The 22,320-nt window shown below is 39.6% G+C and overlaps 1 long non-coding RNA gene across 1 annotated transcript in view; it reads right to left on the reverse strand.

Annotated features, from left to right (window-relative positions):
- LOC140587691 (uncharacterized) overlaps positions 1-20,844 on the reverse strand; it is a 41,160-nt gene extending 20,316 nt beyond the window's left edge. The window contains exons 1-2 of the long non-coding RNA XR_011989369.1: positions 20,743-20,844; positions 20,421-20,583 (exon numbers count right to left, since the gene is read on the reverse strand). This is a non-coding gene — a long non-coding RNA (uncharacterized lncRNA). The remainder of the gene's footprint in view (positions 1-20,420; positions 20,584-20,742) is intronic.
- Between the last annotated feature and the right edge of the window lie 1,476 nt (positions 20,845-22,320).

Here is a 22,320-nt window from a genome sequence, read left to right on the forward strand (position 1 = left end):
TATCATATTTATTAAATATGCCATCCAAAGTTAATTACTTGTTCATTTTCTGTGTTTATCATTGTTCACGTTTTTTTTTCATTCGGATCTATTTGCGATCCATTCTGAATAAACAAACAATGCAGTTTACATGCTTCGTCCTTGTTGCATTTTTCATTAAGATAAATCTAAACTAATTTCTGTAGTTCAAACAACTTAGAATTGTAGTTGAGAACGTCTGTTACAACGGATCACGTATTAAAAAATAGTCGGGTTTAAATCTGGCTCGGGCTCATAATTACAGTTAATGGCCTAATTGTCGGGGTTTGTTATAGGGCACCTAATGTAGCTGTAGAGGAAAGCAGAATATTATATGATGATATCAGGATTATGAGTAATAAAAATGATGTGGTGGTTATGGGTGATTTTAATTTACCTGGGATACAGTGGGACACAGTCTCTGGCTCTTCTGTAAATGAACTTGAGATGGTGGAATTAGTACAGGATTGTTTTTTTACTCAGTTTGTTAATACTCCTACCAGGGGAGAAGCCCTTCTTGATCTCGTTTTTTGTAATAACCAGGATAGGATTGGAAAATTAGAGGTTTTAGACCCATTGTACGGTAGTGATCATAACATGGTTAAATTCGAGGTTAATTTTAGTGTCCGAAGAGCAAAGTCTAAATTAAAAGTATACAATGTTAGGAAGGCTAACTTTAATGGTATGAGACGGAAATTAGAAACTGTAAACTGGACAGAGTTAAATAGCAAAACAGTTGAAGAGGCATGGGAATTTTTCAAAAGCACATTGTTGCAAGTGCAAGAGGACTTCATACCTGTTTCCAGCAAAACTAAATCTAGGAAACGACAACCAAGGTGGTTTACTAAGGAAATTAAGAATAAAGTCAGGAGGAAAAGGGCTCTGTTCCACAACTGGAAAATAACTAATGATTTCAAAATCAAGCAGGAGTATCTAAGTCTACAGGCAGAGTTAAAAAATGACATTAGGCTATCAAAGAGGGATGTAGAAAGAAAAATTGCATTGGAGGCTAAGCATGACAGTAAAGGTTTCTTCCAATATTTTAACTCCAAGAGAGCACTAAAAGCTGAAATCACTAATTTGCAGGATAGTAAGGGCCTTATAATTGATAACGAAATTGATATGGTAAACGAGTTTAATGATTATTTTTCAAGGGTGTTCACAATAGAGAACACAAGTAATTTACCACCAATTAATACGAATACAGCATCGTCTATGACCAATATATGTATAACTGAGGTTGATGTGATACTAAGCCTAGCTAAACTCAAAATAAATAAATCGCAGGGGCCTGATGGCATCTTACCTTTAGTCTTGAAAGAGATGAGGGATATTATTAGCCAACCTTTGACTTTAATATTCCAGAAATCGTTATCTGCGGGTGTGGTACCATCAGATTGGAAGCATGCTAATATAACACCCATATTCAAAAAAGGGGATAGAAGTAATCCAGCAAACTATAGGCCAATCAGTTTAACTAGCATTACTGGAAAAATAATGGAAGCTATAATTCAAGTGAAAATGGTAGATTACCTAGATGCAAATAACATTATAAAGGATAGCCAACATGGATTTAGGAGAGGTAGATCCTGCTTAACGAATCTGCTTGAGTTCTTTGAGGAAGCTACAAGTGAAATTGATCACAAAAAGGCCTACGATGTGATTTACTTAGATTTCCAGAAAGCCTTTGATGTTGTCCCCCACAAACGGCTCTTGTTAAAGCTTAAAGCTGCAGGAATTTTAGGAACTGTGGCAGCTTGGATCAAAAACTGGCTAACTGATAGGAAGCAGAGAGTAGTTATTAGAGGCACTATGTCACAGTGGGCCTCCGTTTATAGTGGGGTACCGCAGGGTTCAATTTTAGGACCACTATTGTTCCTAATTTACATTAATGATATTGACACGAATACATACAGTAAACTGGTTAAATTTGCAGACGACACTAAGGTGGGCGGGGTAGCAGATACTAATCTAGCAGCAGAGAGGCTTCAACGGGATCTGGATTTAATTAGCGAATGGGCTGATACTTGGCAGATGAAATTTAACACAGATAAATGTAAGGTAATCCATGCAGGGAGCAGAAATATACAGTACAGATATTTTATGGGTTCCACTGAAATAAAGGTAGCTGATTACGAGAAAGATCTCGGTATGTATGTTGATGCTTCCATGTCCCACTCTCGCCAATGTGGGGAAGCAATAAAAAAGGCGAACAGAATGTTGGGTTATATCTCTAGATGTGTGGAGTTTAAGTCAAGGGAGGTGATGTTACACTTATATAATTCCTTGGTAAGACCCCACCTAGAATACTGTGTGCAGGTTTGGTCACCATACCTCAAGAAGGACATTGCTGCCTTAGAAAAGGTGCAACGAAGAGCTACGAGAATGATTCCTGGTCTTAGAGGAATGTCTTACGAGGAGAGGTTAGCGGAACTGAATCTGTTCAGCCTTGAGCAAAGGAGACTAAGGGGGGATATGATTCAGGTCTATAAGATTCTAACGGGTCTGGATGCTGTTCAGCCAAATGACTATTTCAATATTAGTCTAAATACTAGAACTCGTGGCCATAAGTGGAAATTAGCGGGAGAACATTTTAAAACAAATTTGAGGAAGCACTTCTTTACACAGCGTGTAGTCAGAGTATGGAATAGTCTTCCTGCTATTGTAGTGGAAGCTAAAACCATGGGTTCCTTTAAATCAGAGCTAGATAAGATTTTAACAACTCTGAGATATTAGCTAAGTTCTCCCCAAACGAGCTTGATGGGCCGAATGGCCTCCTCTCGTTTGTAAATTTCTTATGTTCTTATGTTCTTAATGTGTCGGACCGGGTCGGGCTCGGACACAAGGTGCACGGGCTCGGGTAGTATCGGGTTTAATTTTTTGGGCCCGATCTAAGCTCTAATATGTGTGTGTGTGTTTAGCAGCGTGTATGGAGGAACAACACCGCAGGCTGCAAGCTGTCTTGTAAAATAGCCTCATACGACTGTGCAGAGCAGACCTTGGACCCAGTGACTTCCATACCATGGCTGCCCATAATGGTATGGCTCCCCACCATGTCCAATCACTGGCCACAGACATCGCGGGTTGAAGGCATCCTCTGACTTTCTGTATGTACTATATATGCTAATGTAAGGAAATCAGTGAGTTGAGATGACTAATTTGTTATGCTTCTTAAAACTTGCAGTGAGTCTTTCTAGACTGGCCTTGAATATAAGCAACTTCCAAATGAGAGCCCCCCCATAAAGGCCAGCTTTGTGAAGATCTCAGCGTACTGTTTTTATTGAAGCTCGGTAACTGAGGAATAATTCAATTCTTGAGTAAGTTTCGAGGCTATACTTTAGCAATGTTATATGTCCCTGTCTATCCCTGATCTTTGACTCATGACGTCTGTTGCAATGTGTCTATGTACCTATTCAGTCATGGCTTTTGAGACTGTTTTCCTTGACACATTAACGAAATGTCGTCTTATGACCAGTGCACCTACATTTCTGGCACTTTGTTTGGAACAAAGTTGTCACATATCACAATACGACTTCTTTTATAGCCGACATTCACTGTTAATTGGCATTCAACCTAATATGACTCACCTCTGTACGTGTTTGTGATTGTGATTCAGTTACTTCACAGTTCTAAGTTCTTTCAGTGGTATTACTGTTATTTTTTTTTCTACCTGTTGTATACTGAACCCTGCATAAGACAACCAGGTACAGAAGATGGATGAATAGATAGAAAACAATCCATCCTTCCATCCATCCATCCATCTTTCAATTGCTTATCTAGTACAGCATGGATGGGTGGGCAGCCTGGAGTCTACCCCTGGCAGCACTGGGCACAAGGTTAAGGATACACGATGCCAGTCGATCGCAGGGCACATACATGCATAATATAAAGTCTGACCGATTAATGGATCCACACCTGAGCTCATTTGCTGTAAGACATTGTCCTCCCTGCAGAGACTAATGCTTTGCTATAATGCATTCATGGTGGGGGAGGAGATTTTGCAAAGACACTCTCATGGAAAGCTGACAAGCCTTCAGGAGCAGGGACAGACAGGCAGATGCAGCGGCAGCTTGTACTCGCATTGTTCACGCCAGGCTCCTCCACACCGCTGCACTTACTGTTCCTGTCCGTGAGGAAAAATTGTGTCATTATTCTCCATCTGTGCTTAAAAGTCCTTAAAGTTCTTAAAGTCAAATCACCTAAAATTACTGAAATGAAAAAAATAAGAAAGATGAACTTTTAAAATTCTTACAATGCCTTTATGTGCTTATGATTGGTCTTTGTCATTAGTTAATAATGTAGTTTTCTGTAATCTGTAACCATGTATCTATTTAGAATCACAATCTATTTAGTCATTAACTCATCTGAAAGCGCACAATAGTATACATCCGAATATAATTATGATTGAAATCTTTCATTTGCTTTGTTAAATGGTTTTTGCATATGTCTGCATCAATGTGAGGCTATTTATAATTATTTTAGATTTATCATTTTTATTAGCATCTCTATTCTTATTTTAAACAACTGACATGCTTGACCGGTGGTGCAGTGGTTGGCACTGTCACCTCACACCTCTCTGATCTGGGTTTGAGTCTTTGCCAGTTCTGTGTGTGGAGTTTCTATGTTCTCCCTGTGTTGTCATGGGGTTTCCTCTACGTATCCAGTCCCGTCCCCCCCCCAATCCCCAGTCCAAAAAACATGCTAAGGCTAATCTGAGCTGCCAAATTTTGCATGCGTGCATGTGCCCTGCAGTGGGTTGGTGTCCCATCTTGGGCTGTTCCTGGCCTTGGGCCCAAAGGTGCTGCCACCTCTGTGACCCAGAACAGGATAAGCAGTCCTGGAAAATAGATGGATGCCTGAATGGTTTATGTGATTATCGTTCACCACACTGGGAAATATTAGCAATTATCCCCTTTCACCCTGAGTTTTCAGTTCGGATGGGATAAAACTGTATGGAAACATTTCTGAAAAATGCCAATAATGCACTATGGCTGTGTGTGGCCTGGTCAAAAGAGGCTGTTGACGTGTCACAAATGAGCTGTGGTTTAAGGTTTGAGTTACAGGGAGACCTTCCCTAGGGAGGGACCCAGCCACTCTTCTCGTCACATTTCTGTATCGACTGCTTTTCATTCCCAAACCCCAGCTGACTTACACACGTGACAAGCTGAGAAACTGACCGTCAATAGAGCTGGTCCCACATGAGAATCTAAAAGGAGGTTTGAACTTCTGTTTGATTCAAGATTCAAGCAATCTATTGTCATACAGTATGTGCAGTGTCTGCATAATGCAATTCTTGGTTTATTTACTCCTCCAGATGCTATATTGATGTTTTTTTCAGCACAAATGTAGTTACAGGGAAGCACACCTTTGTGAGTAAAATAATCCCTAGAAGGAAGGGAATGGAGCTCCGTATTTGGTGACCTGACACCTGCAGGGATGTGAGTTTCATTCCCTCTCTTTATATGTGAAGTTTACAGTGTAAAAATAATAAGGTTCAGGTTAATTGGATTCTTTGCATAAGTGGACTGGCATCTAGGCATGACTGTCCCCTTTGTTGGACTGTGTGCTTCCTGGAATAAGCTCAGGGCTTCCTGTCACACTAGCTTTGAATACAAAACCTAGCTTTGAATACAAAAATAATAGAGAGTAAAGCCTAAACTGTTTGTCACACAACAGTAACCCTAAACTGCTTGTAATCGGTCTCTTTAGTCATATTCAGTGTGATTCACACGGCTTGCAGTTTTGCACATCTATATTCAATGGTTGCCCCTGGAACCTGAGGTGGAAACCATCTAATCCAAGTGCAATGAAGTAAGTCAACAGATCAGCTAATTTATGACGCAATGTGATTCTCTTGCTGCTTTAGTATATTTTCGACCATCATATGCAACCGAGTCTTTTGCAAATTACACGAGCAGCTTCTGCAGCTGGTTTCACTGAGGGCGTGAAATGTTAATCGGTTCCTTATGACCATGTTTCGCGACTCACGGGGATAAACAATGTGAAATGCTTTTGCACGGGGACCAAATGGCTCCGGCGCCATGTTCAGCGTTTGCGATTTTAATCGATCCGGTTAACGGTAAATGGGGACTGGCTTTCAGTCAGTGACAATCAAATCTCCATTGAGCTGCATTTGAGGCACGACCGGGAGACAGTCCAGGATGTTAATTGAGCCGAATGAAAGCAGCACCTGCAAGATGAGCTCCCTCACCAATCCTTCTCCCAGGACGGAGTGCTGTGAAAATGATCCAATAGCAAGAACGCAAACACTGCCAAATGCTTGTTTAGCATTAGCCTGTTTAAGTCATGGACGAAACCCAGCTTGCACCATGAAGGGTTAGCGTCCTTTAGTTAGGCTTTAGTATAGACTTATTCTAGAACCTTCCCTAATGGTGCAGCCACTGAGGCCTCACAGCGCAATATTGCTAAAGACAATTGTAACTTATGATTATAATTTTTTTTCAGTTACTGTTTAATGTAACTGCATTTTTTTTTTATAAAACAAAGCAGTGTATTTTAGTGTTACTCTTATTCTAAATTTAAAAAACAAAAAACATTCAGTAGAAATTGACCTGGATTTCTCCTAAAAATATCAAATGCCCCAAAAAGAGCCAAAAACAGTACTTTGCTATCCATAAAAAAAATGAACAGATTTTGCATCGGTTTTTACGGACAGCATGTGTTCATTTCAAAGCCTACGGTGGGTGGTCTTGTCAAAAGCTGTCAGTCACTGACAGGTTTAATGTTCTTTGTTTGGGTACTTTGCTGAATCCCGTTCAGTTGGCCAGTGATTGATAGCTTGCTTTCATCTCTCCTACTAATATTATAATGATTGGTGAAATAATTTCACTAGGTTATAGGTTCTAATCCCCATACACAGGGCTACATTGATAAATACCCAACTGTATAAGTGAACAGATAAAACTAATAATGTAGATAACACCTGATACAATAAACAAAGGAAATGGATGCCTTCCTTAAACATGACGAGCAGCAGACCACAGGGAAGTGATGTGTAGGCATGAGTGAGCATGGGGAGCTGGGACAGGCAATTTCTCTCCCATCTGTTTCCCCACATAATGAGCCTGGCAGCCCTGCCAGCCTTGCCCGCTGGCTGCCCCCAATCATGCCGGTTTTGGGGGAAAAACAAATTACTGCGGCGGACGCTAATAAGGACGCTAATGGTAATGACTCATGCAGTTACGGTGCCTCTCCTCAGCTCCCTGAAGTGCTTTTCTGTGAGGGTGACGTCCGCTGAAGACGTGCCAGTATAAGTGCTTTACATCACGGGAACTGGATCCATTCAGCACACCACCACTTAGCGGAATGACCTTTATCCGGATGCGGTATCCCGGTGCGGAAAAACGGACAAAAACCACCCCCTTGGAAAATACAACACCCCCACCATCCCCCAAAACTGTCTTGCATATTCTCAGTCACGTGTAGGTAAATCTACCAACCATATCACACAATTGAACAAAACACAATGTATTTGACACATTTAATTGTGGGACCCCCACCGGAGTTGTGCCCCACCATCATCCATGAAATATTTTTACAACTCGACCACTGCCTTTAACATCCATGCACGCAGACTGTCTGTGCCATCTAGACCGGTGCAAAGTCAACTCCTCTTATGCAACGGGGCTTATGAACACAGGTACCAGGAAAATAGCTAAATAGTGTTAGTCTGCGTGCGTTCAGTGCTGGTCAAGAAAACATGAATACATAGTGATTGGTTGCGGACAGCAACATGGTTCAGTAGGCAGAAATGAAGCTTCACATTTCCGCGACTAGGAGTTGGAACAGCGACTTCATTCTAAGTATGTGGAGTTTGGAAGTTTCCCCCCGTGTCACTGTCACTGTGGTTTCCTCTGAGTACTCCAGCTTCCACAGAGTGTGCATCTGTGTGTATCTGTGCCCTGCAATGGATTCGCATCCCATCTTGTGTCCTGTTCATGTGGATGGATGGAATAATCATTCGAATGAGTGTATCAAATATAGGTGTCTGTGTATTGTTGGTTTGATGATAAATATTCCTTCACTCACTCTACCTTTTTATTGTCAAGGAATTATAAGTCAACACACAAGCAAACAAAAATTACAACTAATGAATGAATAAAATTGAATGTACCATAGTTTTATCAACCTACAGCCAGACCAGGATAAATGGTTAGTAGAGATGGATGTTCTTTTTATTACAGATTTTATTTTTCAGTTAAATATGAAGTCACATATTAAGTATATAGAAGTTGATTCAATATTTATTTTTACACAAGGTTTGTAAAATGCTAGAATAGTATACATTTTCTTTTCTGCTCCAAATCCAGACTTATTCAACACAAGAAAATTAGATTTGTTTCTGCCTGAATGCAGTTTAAATTGATTTGACATAATATTTAATGTGTTTTTCCATTTGGGTGAATCATTTTGAATATTTACTAATGATGACAAATCAGAGAAAATTACCAGGTGGCAATAAGGTGGCACAAAGTGAATCAACTAAGTCAAACTTTTTGAAAATAGTAGCCACACAAATCCCAAAAAAGCAGATACTTTTCTTTAGCTGGAGGTCTTTGTTACGGAAGGGAACAAAGTTGATCTTCAGAAATAACACAAAAAGTCATGCTGTGAAAAATAAATGTATTTTATTTATAAGTAAATAAGAGAAATGAAGTCCAGAGGTATATAAGAACAAATCACACCCACCCACTCCTCCATCTAATTTCATAACCAAATATCTTATACTAGGCCCTGTAAGTCTGAGCTTAGTCTTGGAAGCCCAAGACAGCAGCATTCTGGATGGGATGCCAGTCCATTACAGATCATTAACATACAGTACTTATGTAATACAATTAATAAGTCCCAGTAACAAAAGACGAAACACTCTTTGATATGTGTTGTGTGATGCTTTGGTACGGAACTTCTTCAAATTCTAAAATTATTTTACTTTTCAGTTTTATGCCCAACTTTTTGCGCTTCGTTTTATAAATCCTTTAAGATTTCAACCTCGAACATAAATAATAAAAACGATCACTTAAGACCTGAGGAGGACACTGCTGAAATAACAAGCTCAGTGATTCTGAATTATGTAAATGCAATTATGCCGTTCACTACCAAGCTTGAGTCCATTCTATGTTTTATGAAGAGTTTCTTTGTGTTTTTTTTTTGCATTTTTCATTGAAATGTTTTCAATAAAAATAGAATGTTGAGATTATTATTTAGAGAATCCAGTGAATATTAATGCTACTAACAATAACATATTATTGCTTACTTGTGAAAGCTAGATATCCCACAGCTGTTTTTTCAGATAATGTATTACATCCTATTATGCTGATGAGTTTTGGTGAATTGAATTTCCAGCAGCTGTTCAGAATAGGTGACACAGCCTGCATTTTTTTGTAAATCTCAAGATACTGTTTTTATTTTCAATCAAATCTGTCAGAGAATTGGGGAGAATGGTGTCTTGTCCTTAACAAATGGACGATGCCCCTCATGCTTGCATGACAATGCTGACCAAATACTGAGACAATCTTGGAGAGCACAGGAGTGGAACATTTTAATCTAGCCTAATGAAAAGCCACCACAAGAACGTACCTCATGAATAAATAATTTTGTGGGGAAGAGTTTTCTATTATATGCGCTACAAACCATTTTTTTCATTGTGTCCTCATACTATGTGTGTGTGTGTGTGAGAGAGAGAGTGAGAGAGAGAGGGAGAGAGAGAGGGAGAGAGAGAGGGGAACCTTTGTTGTGTGCTACAGTACCTTGAAGTTCTAATTTTAACTTATCCGCATTTACTTGAAGTTATCTTTAATTATTTAGGTAAGATGCTCTTTAGTTCAAAGAAAAATCACATCAAATAAAATTAAACTTACAGTATAACAAACTAGTTATTCACTTAAATTTTGCATTCTTTGCATTTCATAGAATATAATCTGAGAAAGAAAAGATGCAAGAATGTATAAGAAGCATGAGGCCTGTATATAAATTAGGACCCTGTTGTGGCAAAGGATCTTTCCCGATTATGTTTCCTTTTGCGAAAACCTTATCTTACTAATAACTCATACTCAGCATCTACATTCATCCATAATCCAAGTGCTTATCCAGTACAGGGTGATGGATGAACATGGCACCTATCACATCATAGCGCACACACAGCCATGCACTTTGGACAATTCAGAGGCATCAAATTACTTAAGTGCATAGTATGTCTGTATGTCTGGAGTACTCCAAGGAAAGCTGCATAACATTAGAGTGACTGCATGCACAAAGGGCAAGGGTACAATTCAAGGACCCAACATAGCGGTCAGAAGCAACAATACTGCCCCCCCCCTAGTCAGCATGGACTATGTAACACTGATCCTGTCTGCAGAACTTCAGTGAATGTGTGTTTCTGAATTAATGAACCCTTAGTGTAAAAACAAGTGTTGCATTATTAGGAGCCCATTAAGTAATCTGATATTGTAAATATAAAATCACAAAGACCTTTGTGGTATTGTCACCTCTGTGCACAATGAGTAATGGTCTTGTAATATTTGTAACCTGAGAGATATTGCATGTTTCCAGTCGTCACAACAACGACAACAAAAGCATTTGTAACAGAGGATTATGACTCGCTATGATTTGTGCTCACAGCTTTGCAATCTTCTCAGTTTCAGGCAGAAGAAAAGATGTTAAACATTTAAAGATCCATTTAATTCTTTAACAGTGCTGGATTACCCAACGTTTTCATTTTTCTAAAATAAATTTAGCATAATGAACCAAACGTCACAACAAGCTGATTGTGTATTGTTCATAAACCACAGTGAGGAGCAATTTCAATTGATATCCCCCATTTTTATTTATTCAAAGAGAGGCCAAGATAATTAGATGATTACTAAACAGTACTCTGAAGTACTCACATACTCACAAGCATGGCCACCTGATCATTATCATTACCTCTGCTTCTTTACTTTGCTCATTTCTGATTGAGTTTTATCGGAGACATAACCAATATTGGACTGATCCAAAAAGAAAGTTTTAATTCCATATAAATTACCAACCTAACCTAGTAGAAATGTATAGTTTGCAAATTGCATTGGCCCAAAGCAAAAGAAATAAAAACTAGTAGAAAAGAAATAAACAATATTAATGATAATGAATAAGAAGACCTAAGCTTTGCCTAAACATCATTTAGTTAAAAGAAAAAAATCTGTATTAATATACATGAATTTTTAAAATCTTTAACCTTTTGGTTTATTCAAGCATGGTTGTGTGTGTGTTTTCCAGTATTTGCCTTACAAAATCACAGCCCAGATTATGATATGTTGATAACATTATCATATGTTATGTATAATTTATGATATGTTATATTTAAAAACATCATTACAGTGTATGATTTTCCTCTCCATTTATCTTCCCAATAAATAAACAAGCAGGTTACAAACATGGGTAATAAATAAATACAATTGCTTAGAGATCCTATCACAGTACACAAAGGGCTGTTTCCTCCATTATACGATGTAAAGACAGTAGGAATGCAGCATTTATGTTCTTTTACACCAACATCACTACATGTAGTGTGACATTTTGACAGAGTGCAAAAAATGCACTCAGAAAGAGTAGCTTTTAAAATTCACACATGATGGAAGAGCAGACGGTTCAAATCAGGGCCGACATTTTGTCACGCTACTTTCAGAGCAAAAGTAAAAATGAGTTGAGCTGAGCACAAAATTCATATTAAAAAACAGTCATGACAAAGAGCTTCTCAGGCAAGCCTTTCAAAAGAAATTACAATCCTTGCTATACTTGCGTATCAGTTGACTGTGTTCATTTTGTATGCCTCCAGTGTAAAGATATCACTTCTTGCTTGTATGTGGAAGCTTAGGCCCTTGACAGACTCTCTGGAGACATCAAATAGCTAGAAAACGCATGTGTGAATATGATGTCGCTACACCGCATTTACATTTGAATTCCAAGGCTTTGTCACCAAGACCTGACTTTAAGGATCTGCATGCCAAGATGTTGCATTGCTCATATCGCTCCAGGTGGTTGTTCATTGTGATACCAGCTAAACTCACATCAACATGGCGTGTCCAGAATATAGGTAAGAAGACTGAATCGCAGAAATCCCTCAGCAAAGGGGATCCCTGATGGTCCTGGGACCTTTGAGAATCCCGTATTTGCTCTAGGGCACAAGGACACCATCAAATACAATCATGTCTCAACTGTGCTTTTAGAATTTAGGGATGTGTATGAAATTAGTTGACTCAACTGTCAATGTGGGGTCTTGTGGTCATACCTGTGGATTTAATGTGAACTTTTCATTATTCATTATTCATGCCAATGAACGGCTACAAATGCAATAAAGGTAATTAAGTCTATTTAGATAAAAGCTTTTCCTGGCAGTTAATCAGTAATTGCTCAGTCATTGAAGTGATGGGGACCTCTGAATTGGCAATAAATGAAGAGTAACAGAAACTAGAGAGGATTCTCATGTAGCTCATTGCTTCACTGTGCCTTGGGTATATAAATATTTAATCACTATTTCATCCAGGATAGACTTTAGCTTCACCTTGACACCATAATAGGTAAGATGAAAAATGGATGAATAGAAGGCCACACTTACTCTGTAACATTTCTGATGGTTGCTCAGGGTGCCTCCACAAACTTTGGTTTGGTTCTCAGTAGGGATGCTCCGATCGTTCAGCCGAAGATCGGTATCGGCTGATAATCACATTTTATGACTCGATCGGTACTCGTTAAACTTGGCCGATCTTAGGAACCGATCACAATTGATGACGTCAATGCGTGAGGACGTACACGATGAGTGGGGACGTAAATGTTTTGGCGCCGCAGTCATGTCATCGCCGGTGTGGAATTACTATTACTACTTCTTTGTGATTATTTAGTACTCTGTTAAAACAATAGTTACTGTACATTAGATATATTACTGTAAAAATATAACAAAGGCAACATTTATAGTATTACTTTATCTGGAAAAAAGTTAATGGTGATCAGAGAGCTTACATATCAGTTATATAAGCTTGAAGCATCAAAATCGGCATTGGTATCGGCCGATCACCATGACAAAAAATCGGTACTTGGTATCGGTGGCAAAAATCCTGATCGGAGCATCCCTAGTTCTCAGACACGACCTTAAATATTCTATCAGTTACTGGCTTATAAAATGCACATAATTCTTAGGTAATGACCCAGCAATGTATACAAGAGTCTAAATATTTCAATCTCAAACAAATCCACTCATTATCATATCTCCCTGCTGGGATTGCTAATGGTTTATAGGATGCTAGCTTATTATTTGTGCATCACTAGTTTGGGTAGAGCCCTTTTCAAAACGATTTCTCTATAGTGATCATTTCAATTGGTCTAGTTATTGAAGGTGGACACGTCAACATAGGAATTAAGTGGTTAGACAATGGGTGTCTGGGCTAATACTTAATATTAATTATGCAACTTGGCTATGGATTAATTTTCCACTTCTGTATCATAGACCTGTGTTCTTCTAGGTTTGAGATCCAACTCTCTCAACAGGAGAAGCACCCACACACACTTTCACACACTCCATCGGACACCCCTTGAATTGTGAAATTGCCGTGGGAGGATCAGATCACCTCCCAGGGTTGTCTTCAATTGCTTCAGGCATGTAGAGTGGTCATGATGCTACAACTGTGGACCGAATGATCGACGATGACAATGCACCCGAGGTAGGAACACTGTCTTCTATAGTGATGAAATAATGTACAGTACTTCAACTTATTTTATTACATAAAATGCCTAGTTTGGCCAAGGCAGACATTGCCTAAGCTTCCAGTGACCCTCCAGCTTCTAGCTAACAGCCTTAGCCTCTTACTTGCACACTCATATCCATCATGTCGTACCCACAAATACTCCCCGTCTTTCAAATTGCACTTGAAATCCTGTCAAGAAAAGCCACCAGGACTTTGTGGTCCTTTACGTCGAACCACTGACGTATACAATGACTCGTGCAATTTCGGCTACGGGAGATCACATATTTTCTCTCAAATAACCTTTAACCACGACACACATCCTCTGTTTACCCGCTTTTCTTCTTTTTCAAACTGATACTTAATGACTCCACGACCCCATGCGCTGCACTGCACTTCTTTTTTTTATCTAAACCAAGTGACTGTTGGGTTTTATTAGCTTTATCGTTAGCTTTACAGTATTGTATTCATAGGCACAGTCATTGGGAGTTTTAAAACTGTGTTGCACATTCAGCATTTATATTGTACTCTGCATTCATGAACAGTGATAAGCTCTGCATTTTTATTATTATTTTTTTAAACAGTAAGTCACCTTGGATAATGGCCTTTAAAATAATAATGGTGGAATAATGTTTAACACTTAACAGAATATATATTGTAATGTGATTGCTGGAATAGAATTTAAAAAGAGCATAACTTTTGAGGAGTTCGGAGTTTGGACACAAGGTGAGGAATAATTGTGATCCAGTGCACGGCTCGGGTGGGCTCCGAGGTTCAAAACAAAGAAAAAAAAAAACACGTCGTAGAAAAAAATGCGGCTTCTTAGCAATAGGCCACAGATGCCCATTGAAGGGCTCGAGGGGACCATCTAAATCTCAATCTCAACTGTTTGGGAATAAAACAGGAGGCTAAATCGCAAATACATCCAGAAGGACAGAGAATAGCCTACCTTATACCCAGAGGTGCTGTTTTAACAAAGATCCAGGTGTTTTTAAACAATTCCTTTGAATGTGACAGAGCTAAGCTGAACCAAGGCATGAATATATGGAATACCAAAGAGCTGTGCTGAGTGTCTGACTGAAAGAGTGTTTTGTTTACATTAAATAGTTTAAAGATATATTACTAATGGCTTATGGCAGACTTAAATAAGACTTAAATCTGGTAGCCTGACCTCTTGCTTCCGATCAGGCAGCTTAGATTTTTTCAATTAGTTTTTATTTTTATATTCTTTTCCATTTTCATTTGAAAACCAGTTTAGTTTTATTTAATTTTCAGTGTAATTATATTTTGGTTTAATTTTTTACAAATGTTAGTTTCTTTTTAAGTTTTAGCAATTTTATTTTTAGGGATAGACTGAAAGTTGTACAGCTGTTTTATGTGTCTGCCTTTTGGAGTGAATCCTATTTGAATACAAATAGGCTACAAATGTGCTCAAACTGGCCAAAACATATTCCACATAATAATGGAATTAAAGATAAATCACTTGATCTAAATAGTATTTTAAAATTGTAACAGAAAGTTCCTTTGTATTTAATTTCGGATAGTTTCGGATGATATTTATGGTTTTTGTTTAGATTAATTTTCAGTTTTTTAATACTTTTTGTTTTTGCTAACAATAATACCCTGCTTGTCATAATTCTTTGGTTGGACAAACAATGAAGTGTCACTTTCCTGTGACATTTCCAAATGCATGTGGTTTCACATTTAAGTCCCCTTACTGATATTCTTTCTCATGGAGGCAGAATGGTCTTAGGTGTCTGTAAATATTGAACTGGGAGTTTCATTGATTGGCTCTGTGCTGTAGCTATACTAGAGTCCTGTGATACAGGAATGATATGGAGGCCAGCAGGAGGCGAACAAAGGATCAGCAATGAGAAACCTGTTGGCCTTCATTGGATTGACCCCAGGTTGCAGCAAATGTGGACTGTCAGTCTAAGAGGACAATGGGGACAACTAATGTACAGCAAATACGTCTATGCTGATGACATACTAATTTACACCAGCCTTCCCTAGCCAACATTATCTTGCCTTAGCCTACATAAAGGGGCTGGTTGTCCTACCTCATGTTTGTTTATGCTCTTCTCTGCCGTGGCTGGGCAGCTCTGAACGTGAACTGCAAGCTATGGAGCTGCCCTCATCTAATACCACACGAGCAGGGCTGCCCCCGTCTGACCTTCTGAGCAGAAGCCCATGAGATAACTCTTCTGAGATTGCATTTTTTTTTAACAACACTCTAGGGTGGAGGGAGGTGTCCTTTCTGGGAGGGGATGCCTACTGACTGGGCTTGTTTGCAGATTTACTCAACCTGTCTAATGGTATAAACCAATGTGTCCTGTTCTTTCCCTCCCCATATAAAGCTGGCCAAACTCTGACACCCATCCTGACTCTGATTACTGTTTATTGTTTACTTTTCCCCTATGGAAACAGTTTTTGTTATGCTTCCCTGCTGTGTCTCTGCACAGTGGCTTTATAACAATGAATAGGAAAGCCCCATCTGTAAGGAACCTGCTTTTTCCATTCCTCATCATTATGTCACTATTGGACAGGATTGTCTTGCCCCGTTCTGTATTGTCATTTCCCCATTTGGCCAGCAGTTGTTGCTGGCCACCCCGTTTGTTCTGTTCCCAGTATGTGCCCCTGCTTCCTGAGCTGCTGCATGGCTAGATGGGCTAAGTCAGTGGCTCCGAATCAAAAACCTCCTACAGTACATCATGGAATTGAGGCTGGCTGGTGTTAGTCTGACTGGCGTTAGCCAGGCTAGAGTTTGATCTCATGTACTGTTTCCCACAATACTGTGTTTTTTTATGGGGGTGGAATAAAACGAATTATTAAATTCATTTTCCAAGCAGGGCTTCACATACAGCTAATGTTTAGCTGACAAATTGGCAGGAATGTCCAGCACATTCTCAGACGAGTAGAAAGGATTCATTCCCTCGTTAGTGCAGGATGAGCTACGTTCCAAGGTCAGATTTCCATCCTCGCCAGCTGGCCTGTTGCATTTCTCCAGATATGTTACTACATAAGATATGTGACACTATGGTATTTCAAGATGAGTGAGACTAGTACATTAGATCTCAATGTCTGTTAGGTTTGGGTGGCCATGTGTCGATGGTCACTCAGAATGACCAAGCGATGAATCTGCAGCACAACGTAATCCAAGTCTACCAGTCGGCATGGGCCCTGTCGCTAAATCCAGCTGCACCCTGAAATGAATACGTCGGATTTGTCACTGAGCGGAATAATTTGGTACGTGACCACAAACCACATATGGACTCAGCCGTACCCGATATTGGCGTCGTGACAATCTGTAATTCCGTTGTCACTTTGGGTCACCGAGTCTGCTGCGCAGAATGCACTGTGTCATTCTGAGCGGTGTGAGGAGCCGGCGGCTGCGATTCGCTTGAGCCCCCAGTGTCAGAATATATAGCTCATTGAGAAGAACAATACCATGTTTGACAGAAGCAATCATGTTAGATACCATCAGATCTGCAGACCTTCTGCAGAATATTGAAGAAAAAAAACTTTTTCAGTGTTTTCGGTGTTCAGTAAAGAAATAAACAATTTACTAATAGCGAAAAAGGTAAACAGAGTCTTATGCAGATTGAATTACTTATAACTTACGTGATCAGCGATATTGAACAGAACCTTTCTTGTGTGAAGCATGGAAGGCTGTTAAATGAAACATGCGTACTGCTTGTGTTTGCAAACGCAAAACACAGTTTCATGTTCTTACAGTACGTGTAACAGGAGTCACATTTAAAATCCTCTTAAACAAATAGAGATAATTTTGCCTGATCTTGACATATTAGTGCAGTTAACTAGGCTAACATGACATCAAATAAAACGAATTATTTAAAAATGCATACAAAGGTTTAACATAGTTGCATATCTATTGTAAGGTCAAATACAATTAGTTCAAGCCAATTTATAATTATTGAACTAATTGCTAGTTTCTATGGATTGCATCACCTTCTTCATTTAATAAGTTTCTGTTTTGTAATCTGGCAACACTCATTTAGGTTGTGTCTGTTCAAATTTATCAGATTTATGCCTGATTTATATACAAAACATTCAATAGCATTTGTTCCACTCTCTACCTCTTATGTGTTTATATAATAAATACACTAAAAGATAAAACTGAAATCAGTGTTTTTGAGATAAAAGCTAAATGCTTCAAAAGAGAATTTTCATATAATTATGCTAATCGCAATATTAAGTATGCGTTTCTATATTTATAAATGCCAATTGATAACTAGTTAAACACACTTTTACCAATAATTTCTATTTATTGTATCATTATTTGCTATTTCCTATTTGCATATATAACAAATAATAATACATTTTGGAACTAGGCATTAAACTCAGTTATTAAATGCAAAATCATTCCCTTAATGACCACTTAAGAATAACTTTTCTCTGTCATAATTTTATTAAATTGAAAGATAAGTGAAAACAAAGAGATTATACTTGACAGTTATTACGTGACTCTTTCCTGGAACCTTCTCCTTGGAATGACTTATGTGTGGGGCTAATAGACAAGTATGGCGAACAGAGGTTTGCTGCAAGCACCAAACTGAGAGAGTCGACGCTTTGGCTCTGATCTCTGTAGCTTGTATAAGGGTGTGGTGATTCTGGATCAGAGCCTATAACCCAGTGAGGCACTTCCCAAAATTTCTACCTGTTCTACTGAACCTTAACTCCATCACCATATAACAGTATAGCAGCTACTTGGGATGAAGGTATCTGTTCAGTAAAACTAGATATAAAAAAGCTCAACAAACAAATGACCGCATAAATGAAGGGAAGTGTCTTGATTTTCTCTGGTTAACTTTTTTTTTGCTTTACCAATGTACTACTGGTTGCTCTTATAAGAGATGGGGTGAATTTCCGGAGCTTGTACCGTCATGTAACCTTGTCAGATGCTTCCCGTCAGATGTGATCCTCTCAGATCTCTTCTCCACACCAAAGGAGCGAACAAAACGGTGAGGTCAATGCTGCATGACCCCACGCTGGCGAAGAAGCCCAGAGATCAAAGAACACATCCTGACAGCACTCCATCTGGATAAAAATATAGGCAGCTCTTCTGCAAAATGATTTTTCTTTTCTTTCACTGCATTGATGTTTTAAGAGTAAAGTAGTGGGAACTTTTTTTCATATTTTCACTCCTAATGGCAGCTTGACGGATGGAGTGGATGAAAAGACAAATACAGCTGTTGTGATCTGCGCTTCTGCTGGTGTGCAGGCAACTCTCTCAGTATGAGCATCATCATGTAGTCTGCTGGACATACGGACTACAGTGGAATGAATTCACACTGGGACGGTAGAGTACTCCCAAAGAAAACTCCTCAACAATCAACCAGTTCTGACAGATCGATCTCCTGAATGTGTAAGGAAAGATCATCTTTGGTGTTGTGGCCCAAATACTCTGAGCATTTTTGCAGTGCAACAACTTTGTTGATATATCAGTGCAGAATGTAGGAATATGTGGTTTCTCAAGATGACTGGAACACATGAATGCCATCTGGCACCAGATGCAAACTGCCAAGAATGAATTGAGAGACCTACATGTGGATTTCCTAGATCTGGCTAATGCCTTTGCATTGGTAACTCAGGAGACATTATGTATAGTTTTCAACTTTTTCAGTGTCTCAGAGGCCATCGCAAAGCTGTTCAACGCTTACTTCCAGGATCTCCAGTTCTGTGTCACAACACAGGACAACACCACCGTCTGGCAGTACCTTGAGATAGGCAAAAGGGTTGGCTATATCATTTCTCCCCCGGCATTTATCATGGCAATGGCACTAATCATGGACTGCGTCATCCAATCAGCGTATTAGTGGATGACAATCACAATAACAACTGTCAGGATCAGTCTCTGCCTTGTTGGTCATTTTCTCATTTGGCCAACAGGTGTCACTGGCCATCCCGTTCTTTCTCTGTTTCCTTAGGTTTAGCTCCCTCCTCTGTTGCTAGTGTGTTCCCCTGCCCCCCTGGCGGCCATGTGGCTGAATGGGCTTATTCTGTGGCTGAGCACTGTGCATCTATAATCGTCAGCTATGTTGGACATTTTAGCTATTAGTTTTGTATTCCCCATGTTATGTTCTTCAGTACAGGTCCTTGCTTTTGTATCATTGTTTCTGGTTATCCCTACCGTGTCTATTTTTTTTATGTAGCCCAAATCCACAAAAAAATAAAATAAAATAAAATACACCCGTAGTAAACAGCTTGCTACTCCCCGGCACCAATGGACTCACCTCTTCTCCTACATTGTTCATAAAACTGGCACAACGTACAGGCGCAAAGCAAAACTGCAGGTTAATAGCATCCTGGTAACTACCAACAAGCAAAAAAAACAACCCAGGAGATACACCAGTAAACAACTTACTATTTTTTCTACATTTACAATTAGACTGGCTAAAATCAAACATACTGTAAAGCCCAGCTTTCTGTTACTGCATCATTTATTATACCAACATAAGATAAACAAAGAAGAAATGATAAAACACAACTGAAAGTTGACGAAGCCAGTTGCTTCGTATGTGCTCAACCGATTAACAGTCTAGGCAGCTGCTGTTGCGTTGGCGCGCATTGGAACTCGTTTCAGTCCGAAAGCGAGGAAGACCAAAAAAAATTTAAATGTTAAAAAAAAAATCAACCCAACTGCTTACTCACAGTCCCGTCGACCTGTTGAGCATCTCCCTCCAGCGATATTCACTCCTCCCCAAATGTCCCGTCACGAAATCGCCCCAAGAAAGAAAAAAAAACAGTCCTCTTTCTTGTCCGTCCACCTCCACTCTCCTCACTCCCGCTCATGCTCCCCCTCTCCCCCAATCCGCTATTGAACAATAGACAGACAATATATTTAACCAATTACAAACCATCTCACAAACATATCACATACAATGTTTTTGTTTTTTTTTACCATAGCAGTAAGAAAGGAACAGATCACATAAACCAAAATACATTAACCATAAGAACATATTTTGCCACTCACCGCACACGTCAGTGCTTATGCACTAGGGGTGCTACATTTAGTTGTGTCATGTTTCACATATATTCCTAATGTCTTCTAATGTTTCAGTCCTTGTGCTTTTTAATTACCCTCACCTGTTCCCTGTACTTCCTTTTCCCTTGTGTGTAATTAGTAATGGTCCACACCTGTCCCTTTTCACACCCTCATTATCTGTGTATATAAGTGCCTGCTCTAGAGCTACTCATTGTGTTTGTTTCCTGATCATGTTTGTGTTTGTGTTGTGGTCCCTTGTGTTTTATTTAATTCTTTGTGAGTTCCAGTATTATTCACCTGCCTTTGTTTAGACTTCTTGTGGTCCCTTTCGTTTCTGGTTCTGTTGAGTTGTTTATTTATTTATTTAAATAAAAAAAGTTCAGTTTGAAATAAAGTTCCCTTTGTCTTGTTAGCTGCACTGAGGATCATCATTCACCATACCCTGTTCTAACAAAGAACAACAAAAGCGTGTACCAAATGCCTGCTGGAAAGACTGCAGGCAAACATCAAATGGACACGAATGGAGATCAAACACTGTGAATCCCACAGTATTTCCATTGTCAAACACCGACTCACTGACGAAAGGATCCGCATTAAAAATGAGCCAATACTAACCACCCTGGAGTAGCCCATCAAAAGCCTCAGACGATGGTAAAATGCCAACCTCAAAGACAGAGAACAGGTAGAACAACTTAGGCAAAATAAATCTGTGACCTCAAGCAAATCGGCAACACTGCTCTCCGAGGGAAGCTGTAGCTTTGGTGCTTTCAATTTGGACTGTTGCCCCGCCTCCTGTGGCCAGTTACCATCTACTAGGTTAGGGGTGGCCAGTCTTATCTGCAAAGGGCCAGTGTGTGTGCAGGTTTTTGGGATAACCTTTAGGTCAGCTGTTCAAACTCAGGTGTGAGGACTCTTCATCCAATCAGTCCTCTAATTAGTAATCTAATTAGTGAGTTGCAGTGAAAACCCGCACACACAGCAGCTTGTTCTGGATATGACTAGTCTGGGGTGTCCTACAGTAAGTCGTCCTATCTCATACAAATCAACTGGAGAGATTGGTGAACCTATAAGTAAGGAAGTGGCTTGGGGTTCCAAGACCCCTCAGCGGCACAGGGCTGTATGGGAGGGGACTCCTTTCACTGCCAGTCTCTAGCCTTGTGGAGGGATATAAATGTGCCAGAGCAAAGCTGGAGATGACGCTCACAGAATCTCAGGTCTCAACCATAATAAGTGTTGCTCCAACTTAGAAACAGCAAATAAGGGACCCCAGCTACAGCAGTACTGGACACAAAATCTGCTCTCCGACACCAGGATATAGTGGGCTGTCCAAAAAGGCAGCGAGGGCTTTGGCTTAGGAGGACTGAAATTTACCTGGCAAAAGACTACTTCAAATGAATGCTGGTATCGGGTGGTGGAGGAGCAGCCAGGTGTGCCAAAGCAATATCTCCAGCCAAGCAAGGCTGCAGGGTGAGGTGGGAGGACCTTGACAGGAGGCAAATCTCATGGAGCGAGCTATGAAGCATGGAGTCAAACAGGTGGAGCATCATCATCACAGCCTGTCCTCTC

This window comes from Paramormyrops kingsleyae, chromosome 2 (genome assembly GCF_048594095.1).
Source record: "Paramormyrops kingsleyae isolate MSU_618 chromosome 2, PKINGS_0.4, whole genome shotgun sequence".
Lineage (NCBI taxonomy): Eukaryota > Metazoa > Chordata > Actinopteri > Osteoglossiformes > Mormyridae > Paramormyrops > Paramormyrops kingsleyae.